Raw genomic sequence first — 9,707 nt, forward strand, 5'->3', positions numbered from 1 at the left:
ATACATTATATGCATGTATAAAATTCTCAAACAAAAAATATCTCAATGCCTGAACATGACTCCTGACCTGAGTTACTAAACATAGCAATGTGAATTGAAGTCAGTGCATCTCCACTAAGTGTTCTAAATGTGTGGTAAAATCTCAATGCCATTAAAGATTCTAGTTAGAAGTTTCTCAAAAAGATACATTAACATCATATAAAATATGTGTTCATATGATGTTTCATCATTTTGATAAAATGAAAAGAGAAATGTCAAAGTCAGTGGTCTAAATGCATATCATGTAATAAAGTAATTTTTGACACCTGACCACTTGAGGTGTGTAGTCTTCAGTGTATTGTATGAAAGATTTTTATAGTCAAGAGCTAGGAACTTCTGAAGATCTCGTTTCTTTATTAGAAAGCCACAACCTCATTTCTACAATATACAAGCAATAACCACATTTATGCATATCTTCTTTACTAACTCTCTTAACTTTGTCGGTTTGCTGTCATTTCAGATTTCCATGAAATATACTTAGAAAAAGCCATTAAAGATGAGCCAGTATGTCCCAGTCTAATATAGGGGAGAACAGGCTTCAAACTCTAGTGGTTCATATCCCAGTTCTACTCCCAATGAGCTGTAGAAAGTTCCACCATTTCCTTCCTTTTACATCTTCATAGAAAATTAAATTCTATTGAGATTTCACTCATGAACTGCCATTTTGAATGTAAAATAATTTAAAATTATAAGATTTTTTAATGTTCTCTCAAATGTTTTTTAGCTTCTATTAATTCAAATCTCTAAGGCTTGGGGTGTGTTTGGTGCATTGTATGTTAACATGAAGTGTATGGACAGTAGCCTAGGTCTTCAAAATTCAGTATATAACGTAGCAGCACCAGAATCACCTAGATTGTTAGAAATGTAGAGTACCAGCCCACACCCTTCAGCTGCTGAATCAAAAGTAGCATTGAGCTCTACACATTAAGGAAGTTGTTGGAATGAACGGTTGACAATTCTTTTAAACATGGAGTTCTACACACTAAGCAGGGATCCTAGCATCAGACTTCTGGACCACAGCTTGGATGTTCTTGGGAAAATGAGCTTCCAGACATGCATTCACGTTTTGTGTCTTAATATATTTATCCACAGAAAGTTTACCAGAGTATTTACTACCTGTGGTGGTTGTAAGGACTGCCAGCTGCTCTGAATGAGGAGTTTGTATAGCACCTGGCACATTGGAAACTTGCTCCTTCATTGAGCCAACATTTACTGCAAACCCATTATGTGTATGTTAGAGTCTGGTGGAAGCTCCCTGTGCAGCAATAAGCAGAAAAAACTCCTGCCTTCATGAAGCTTACAGTCTAACAATGGATGAAACAGTGGACATGAGAACAACAGCAAAATAAAATTCAGTCACACAGTGATCCACTGTTTGATATGAAGATAATAATAGTGGTATAAGAGAAAGTTCAGTAAACCTCTTCAGAGAAAACAACATGAGCCCAGGCATGAGCTCCAGGAAAAGGGCCTAATATAGCATGTTACCTCAACTTTTATATGTGTTCATGTTTTCAGAATCTTCCCTTTATAGCAGAAATGTAGAGAACTTGCTTGAATAAAGATATTCATTGACCAATCATTCCTTTAAAACAAAAGTTTCATAGCAAGGTTTGGGTTGTAGTTATTTTAACAACCTGGTTTCTTTACTCCAATTCGGATGCTGAAAAGTCATTATTACATATTAGTCTGGTTCAAAAAAAACAACAAACATCTCAGGGCCACTCAATCCAGCAGTGTAGACAGTATGAAAAACGTTAAGCCACCAACTTAGCATCCATCTAGGAGCTGGAACTTTGAAAAAGCAGCATGGTGATGCTCCTAGGCCCTTTCTATGCAGGGAAATGAAAAGTCCCACTTCTCCTTCAGAAGAGGCATGTTTAAATTAGCAGCCTGGCTATGTTCCATTTTATCCTCTTTGCCTAAGATTTTCCCACTGTGGACTTTGTAGATGTGTCTTCATTTCCTTGTGTTACATAGTAAACAAGCAAACAAGTGATAACATGGTATCAGTTCCATGAAACAGTTTCTATCTTTCCACACAGATGGTGCATCCTAACAATGGGAAGATGATATTACACATTTAAAAGCTTTGATAGAAAAAGTATCATAGGAAAAGGAAGTTATTAGTCTTGGTTACTGTATTAGTCACTTTTCTGTTGCTTTGATAGAAACACTGACCCAAACAGTTTATAGAATGAAGAGTTTATTTGAGCTTATGGTTCCAGGGGAATTACAGTCCATCATGGCAGAGAGCCATGGTGGCTGGAGGTGGCTGGAGCAGGAGCAGCAGAAGCTAAGCTCTCACATCATCATGCAGGCATAGGAAGCAAGAGTGACTGGAGATCTGGCAAGGCTTAAGAACTCTCTGAGCCCATCCCCAGTGACATGTTTCCTCCAGGATAGCCACACCTTCTAAAACCTCTCAAAACAACACCATCATCTGGGGACAAAATGTCCAAACACTTGGAGCTTATGGGGGACATTTTCATTCAAACCACCACAGTTATAATGCCCTAAAAAAAGGATTTACCATCTAAATGACTGCTGAAACTTAACTGCAGAATTGCTTATAATGCCACAATCAGTTGAGGCCAAATTCAATAAAAACTCCATCCGGCTTTCACACTGAGAAGACCCACATGTGCTTTTAATTTTTTTCTTTTCTAATTTCCTGGGCTTCTGGCCCAGAAATTGAATGGAAATTTTATTTAAACCTGCTCTTGTGTATCAACTTTTGGTAAATATCAGGTTTTCAGTTGACTCACATTATGCTTTACATTTTGAGTAAAGGAAGAATGTAAAACAATGTGTGCCACTCTATAAGCATATATTTACACACCTTTTACCTGTTCTTATTAGGAACTGTGGCTCATGTTTAATGTTCATCATCACTCCTGTAAACTTTAGGATATTCCTGCCTCCTTCTGCTATAACCATAAGATTCAAAATTCCATTAAATCCCTTTCTGGTACTAATCAGCTTTCACCAGCACAGGCAATGCAATCTGAAATGGGAAATGGCTAATTATTTGGAGAGGGCTGTAAGGAGTTAGTGTGTAGATTTCTCTTCGTCTAATTTAAAGCAGTCTCTTTGCAATCTTTCTCCCTATCCTTTGGTACCTGGGGCCAGATCCCCCATCTGCATTAATAAAAATGTTCTCCTTTTCCCATTAGACAGGGCATATACATGTGTATTAGAAGGAAATGTATTATAAGACATCATGTTGAAAATATTAAAGGAAAAGGCATGTCTGTGATGGATGTGAGCATGGCAGTAATTGCACCTGCTTGGCGCAAGGCAGGAGTATAATTTGCATGTAAAGTTATCTTCACTCCTTCTAGAACACACCAGTTCTGCCCAATAAAACATTTTGTCACACTCAGGGGGTTTGCCAAAGTGCTCCCAGAATGCAAGAAAGAGATTATTTACAATAATCAACAACAACTGAAACAACCATAAACCACCCTACCTTAGCTGATCTATTTTTTTCCTTCACTAAGTAGAGAGACCTAAGGAGTCCAAATTTACTGCAATTTAATTCTGATGGGAGAAACACATTTTTATTTATTATTATGCTCGATCTAGCCCTGCCTTCCCCCTCACTTTAAAATATAAATAACTCCAGCTTTTATTATTATGATTTCTTAAATCCAGCCATTACTCTTACTAGGATGAACAGTTTCCTGATAAAGTGAGTCATAGCAAAAGTAGCTAATATTCCCAAAAGTTCCCAAGTATATCCCAGAGCCTGCTGTCCTCTCCTGGGGTAAGAGAACTGGTGAAAAAATGTCAGGGATAAAAGGAACTCACCTGCTCCTCCTAGTGAAGCAATTTATTTGTGCTTATGGAAGGCCCAGGAAGCTAGCTGCACTGTGGGAAGTGGTGCCTTGCATCTTGGAGTCAGGTCCATCTCCTTCTAAAGTCCCTCAACACTTCTCAGAAGTTCAAATTTCTTTCTGAATTGCAGACAATCAGATCCTTGTCTCTTGGAGAAATGAACAAGAATGATAAAGAGCCATCAAAATAGCCACTCACTGGGAAGCTCCTTTCACATATGATTTTCCAAGGATGCTCCCTTTGATGAACTGCTGTTTTGTCTGACTATGAACTGAAGAGAGAAGAGAGGGAGAGGGGAAGAGAGGAGTCAGAGCTGGAAAGTTTCAGTCTAATTTAAGAACTGCAGCAGTTTGCTTCCTAATATAAAGTGAAAATGAACTAATAACAAAATTTAAAAACAATGTCCAAGACTGATAAAATGGAAAGTCTGACTCACAGGGATTATTGTTAAGCAGTATTCAGGGATGTGAATGCACATACACAAAATACTTTTCCTGTACCAACTTTTTCTTTCTTTGTGCTTTTTGAGATAGGATGCTACTCTCTAATCCAGGCTGGCTTCAAACTCAGTACTTGTGATCCTCCTGCCCTCATCTCCTAAGTGCTCGCTGTACTCACCATAGGAGCACAGCAGTATCTCCTCTTGGAAGGTATTATGCCAGGGCCAATAGTAACACCCAGCGCTATAGCTGCTACATTGTATTCCATTATGTCTCGTATGTCTCCACTCTTCTCTTTGGCCACTCCTCTAAACACTGACAGGTATGTTGTCCAGTTGTATTCACTTACAAAAATATGTTTTACCATTTGCCCGGGTGCTTGGTGGATCCTGGGGTTGAACTAGAAGTATTCAAATTCTCTGACCCACCATTAACTATGTGTACTTAGACAAATAAAAGTGACCTGTCCCATTTCATGGAGTCCTTGTAAAAATTAACTTGGGCTCATTCTTATAATCAACTCATTGAATCCTTAGGCAAATTAATTTCCTTTTCACTCAGACATGGAATAAAAATAGAGTTGCTGTGGTTGAAAGTGTTGAATTCCTGTAGACAACACAGTTCATTACCTGGAGTTTGTGTGTGTATCTGTCTCTTATCTGTGACTCCATCCATCCATCTATCATCAATCTATCAGCTATCCATCTATCCATCTACCTATGTATCTATTATTTATCAATTAGCTATCAGGTATCAGTCAAACATCTATTTGCCTATCCACCAATCATCTATCTGTCCATCCATCCATCATCTATCATTCGTCTATCAATCTGTCAGTCTACCTATGCATCTATCCATCATCTCCCAATAATCTATCATCCATCCATCTATCTATCTATCTATCTATCTATCTATCTATCCCCTCCCAATAATCTATCATCCATCCATCCATCTATCTATCTATCTATCTATCTATCTATCTATCTATCATCATCATCTATCATCATCATCTATCTATCGTCTATCATCATCTATCTATCATCTATCTATCTCTATCATCTATCTCTGTAATCTATCAATCATCTACTGAGAACCATTAATAATTCTCTGCTTTAATTATAAAATTGGCAATTTTTGTGTACTTGTGTGAGCGCAGCTGCAGGAGGTTTCCTTAGAAGCAGAAGCAATTCCTCCCCACCCTTAACCCCATGCAACCTGGACGGCAGCTGTGGGGCACGAGGCCACCCAGCGGTGACTCAGTGACCACTGCTGGTCCCGCGCCACCGCCGGGGCCCTGCGGAGACCCGACACACGTGCGTTCTCGAGGCGGATCGCAGGGCAGCGATTGAGGTCGGCCGGGCATAGGCGCGGGGAGCTGGTGGCGCGAGGCGCGGGACCTTGTTGGTTGCTCCTTCTCCGCGCTCCCGCCCCTTTCTCCTACCCGGTATTCCCTCCCTTTCTCCCTCCCTCCCTTTTTCCCGTGCTGGAGCAAGAGCTCCAGCCCCAGCCGGAGCGGCCGAGGCGCAGGCAACGCTCGCTCTGCGCCTGCAGCAGCCACAGCATCCTGGCGCGCGGTGGCGCCGGCGGAGGGCGGGCAGGCGCCACGGGTCGGGCAGGGAACTGCCGGGAACAGCGCGGACGGCGGCGCTGCGGTGAAGGCAGGGGTTCGCAGGGGCGAACACGGCGGCCCCCCGGGTCCCGACCAGCGGCGGCGGGAGGGCCGGCGGGGCGGGCACCTTGCGAGCTCCAGCTACTAGGTAGGTCGGGGATGTCTGCTTCCTCACTCGGAGGACCTGGATGAGCCACCTGGCTGGGAAACTTTGAGCACTGGCTTTAGGGGCTCCTCAGCCCCAAAGTTTGTTTGCGGGAGAGATGGGCTCCTGATGGGCTGAGTTGAACGATGCTTTTCCTGGAATATTTGCCATGGAGCCAATATTTTCCCCTACGTAGGGAGAGGATGGTTTAGGGATGGAAAGACGGCTTCTGCCTGGGCGCTGGGAAAGGCGACCCTTTCCTTCCTGTCTTTAGCGCAGCAGATTTGGATAACGAAAGTTGAAAAAATAAAAAGTTGTGAACCCCAGGGATGCTGAAAGAGAATCCTAGGGCATGGTGCAGGGGTTGCGAAGGACAGGCGTCTTCTCCAAAAGCCTTGGTCCTGACTCTCAGATCTGAGCCAGCCAGGGTGGAGGAATTATCTATTAGCCCCTAAGTTTTACAGGCTGCGTTTTTCTGTCCACTCAGACATCTGCAGCCTTCAGTGGAATGCCCTGTCCAGTTTATTTTGCAGATTGTAGTTCAGGTGTCTTGAGTTAGGAGCCTGTTGGAATCTGGCTGTTTTTAATCTCTAAGGAGGCTTGCAAAGCTAATGAAGCTCTTAGCAGAAAACCAGGAAGTGCCCACCCCGCACCCAGAGTCACAGTCACAGCACCCAGGATTATTTTTCTTTTCTTTTTTGGTTGCATGAAATAAAGGACTTCTAGGCTCTGCTTGTGCAGAGCTCCGCAAGGCTCACCAATCCGTATATCCTTCCCGAGATTGCGTTTCCTTATCGATTTACTAGGAGATACGCAAAGAAGAATGGTTTAATGGTGCACGCTATGGTAGGACAGCAAACCCGCGTTCAGGATAGGAACAGATAGAGCTCTGGAAAGGGGTAGACAGTTTCCTAACCGCAACTCAAGATGCAAAAAAACAGCTGCAGAAACAGCTGACCCAGGATGTGTGTTTTGCCTGAGGGAGATCAGAAATCTCAGCTCAGGTGGGGGAGTAGCTCAATCCAAAAATAATTTTAAAATGATTAAGCAAGAATAGACACACTCACAATATAGGGAGAGTGCATGTACCTTGGTTTTCAGCTACCCCCACAGAAAGAATATCACAGTAGCTGAGAAAGAATTCTATCTGTAAATAGATTAAAAACAGGAATTAATCAAAGCAATGAGTCAGAGCCCTTCAGAGACTGAAAGAAGTAATTGCTTTTAAAAGACCTATTATATCTCAATAGCAAGTTAAATGGGTTACTTTTGTAGTGCTGACTGTGTTTACCAACAGTAACCTGACTTGGGCTGCAGTGACCTGGCATCTTGGTGGGTGGTTTTAACCCATTGTGATTCATGTTACTAGAGAAGAAGTTGTCTGCTGGTTAATAGTCATCTGCACTTAATGCCACAGTCACAGGATGCCTAATAAGGGCAAATCACTGTGTCATGGACAAGTACTTATAAAGACATCTGATAGGATTCAGTCTTCAGTGGTGCTAAATGGAGCCTATCTTTGCATGCAAATAGAGTGGCCTCAGGATGTCCGAATGCTTGTTTGACATCAACCTCAGTTGAAAGTCAACATGTGGTTTGAAGACCCTTCCAGGGATCAATATTTTCTGGGGAAATGGAGCAAATGGCCTTCATTCTTTCATCAGACAAATGATGAAGTGAAATGCAAGCCAGGGTGCCTCCTGTGTAAAAGCGGAATAGTGGGGAACATGGAAGAGATAACTGATTTCCAGACTAATAGTTTCAGGCAGTGGCTACCTCAGACAGTAGCACTCAGCCCCATGGCTTCCTTGCTGTCCAGATGTTAGGACTCAGCCTGAAGACATATAGTTCATTTCTCCAGAAGAACTCTAACTTTTAAATCTCCTTCACAACACAATTGGATAGCCCAAGTGTTTCTTAAATTAGCAACAAAATATTTAATAGGACCAAGGTTGCAATTTCAAGTAGAGAAAAGATTAGTTGCCGACAAACTGTAGCCTTTCAGTTGCTGATTTAACTTCAGTTTTATCTCTGTCACATTTCAGATATGCCTAGTTATTACAAACTAATAGCCTCTTCGCTTTGCCAACAAAATATGCATCTTTCTTTTTGATAAGTGCTCAGCTCCTCATTCATTCAGTGCACATCTTTGAGTTTTGTTTTTACTGCATAATTTAACTGTCCAACTTGAAGTTCTCATTAACTTCTAATATGTTTTGTGCTGAACGAGTATATAGATATAATTGGCACTTTCAAGCTGCCAGATCTGTACATCACTTTATTGTGGCAGTACCAGGAAACAGAGAAGCTCTGACTGGCTCAATATTCTGTTTTCCAATCACATTTTCCTAAGTCTTAGCAGTAAAATAATGTTAATCATGTGCAGTGGGAGATGGCGAGATGGCAGGGGGTTAGTGTGCTGAGCTTGTCTGCTTGCCATCTCTGTTTTGGTCATCACCAATAGTCTACCTTTAAGCCTTTTTATCTTAGCCAGTTATTTTCTCTCCTTGAAAATGAGCAACCCTAAGGAACTGTAACATACATCGTACATACAGACTGATTTTTAATTTGCATGTATGTGATAAATTTGGGAGTACTAATGGAAAGTGTATCTTCTTATGCTTGATAACCATGCCTGGGCTATCCGCTGGAAAGATGTTTGGTCATGACGATAACTGGAGGACTGGGATGCTTAAGAATTTGTTTTTAAAGTTGATGTAATTTGCATAAAATTTTCAGGAAGGACCAACTATGCCAAGTGGCCTTTGATTTGACCCCCCAGCTCCCTTGTTTTCTAAATATAGTGGGAACATTTCTTTTGAAAATTTGTTCCAGAAGAAATGCATCCCCTTCTGAGCTGAAACTTGGTATGCCAAGTTTCAATCCATAGTACATTTTTATTCTCCTCCTTTTATGTACATGTTATAAACAAGAAATAAGGGTTTGTAATAGAAGTGCTGGCAGAACTTTATAGCATTTCAAACAGCTTTGCTACTTGGAATGTAAATATTTGTAGAATCTTTACTGTGCAAGAAGCTGCCGTGCAAAGAGTGAGAAAAAAACTGGCTGATTTATTAAGTAGGATAAGATAATTCAGAAGGTATGCATATTCTTCACTCTAGACATATTGGCATTTGGAGAAATAGATTATCTATGTTACAGCAATTCTACTGCACTCTCTTAGGTGCTGTTATAACTCAGATTGTAAATTTTCTGTTCTAAAACAAAAGAAGTCTTCTCCAGTTTGTTTTCTAAGTCATTTCACTTTGATTACCTTTCAGATGTCAAGATGCAAGACCCATGGCACAAAACCCACTTTGATTAAATTACTGATAAATTACTGAGCCTGCCAATATATTATTTTAAAAGGCTAAAGAATTCTTGGGGCTATTACTATATTTCACATTCTTCTGCTTAGGGAATCTAGAACAACTGATAAGTTAGATGTCCTTTGATTCTGACTCTAAAAATACTTCTCCAATCTACCTGCCTTCTTCCCTCCCCACCTGTATTGTTCTATTCCAGGCTCCCATCTTCTCTCATGGGACCACTGCACTGGCTTCTCATTCTACTCAGCTAGGTGCATACATACATACATACACACACACACACACACACAGAGAGATTATATATA

At 41.1% G+C, this 9,707-nt stretch overlaps 1 protein-coding gene across 8 annotated transcripts in view; it reads left to right on the top strand.

Annotated features, from left to right (window-relative positions):
• The first annotated feature begins 5,668 nt into the window (after positions 1 to 5,668).
• Cntn3 (contactin 3) overlaps positions 5,669 to 9,707 on the top strand; it is a 471,390-nt gene continuing 467,351 nt past the window's right edge. For 3 of the 8 annotated variants that reach the window (XM_029562808.1, XM_029562814.1, XM_029562810.1), the window contains exon 1: positions 5,844 to 6,076. The gene's annotated coding sequence lies outside the window, so the exon portion shown is untranslated. Of the gene's footprint in view, positions 5,764 to 5,843; positions 6,077 to 9,707 lie in introns of those variants that run through there. The other 5 variants (XM_029562811.1, XM_029562812.1, XM_029562813.1 and 2 more) reach the window with 3 other exon arrangements.

The sequence above is a fragment of the Nannospalax galili genome, unplaced genomic scaffold (assembly GCF_000622305.1).
Source record: "Nannospalax galili isolate Female #2095 unplaced genomic scaffold, S.galili_v1.0 scaffold114, whole genome shotgun sequence".
In the NCBI taxonomy this organism is placed as follows: domain Eukaryota; kingdom Metazoa; phylum Chordata; class Mammalia; order Rodentia; family Spalacidae; genus Nannospalax; species Nannospalax galili.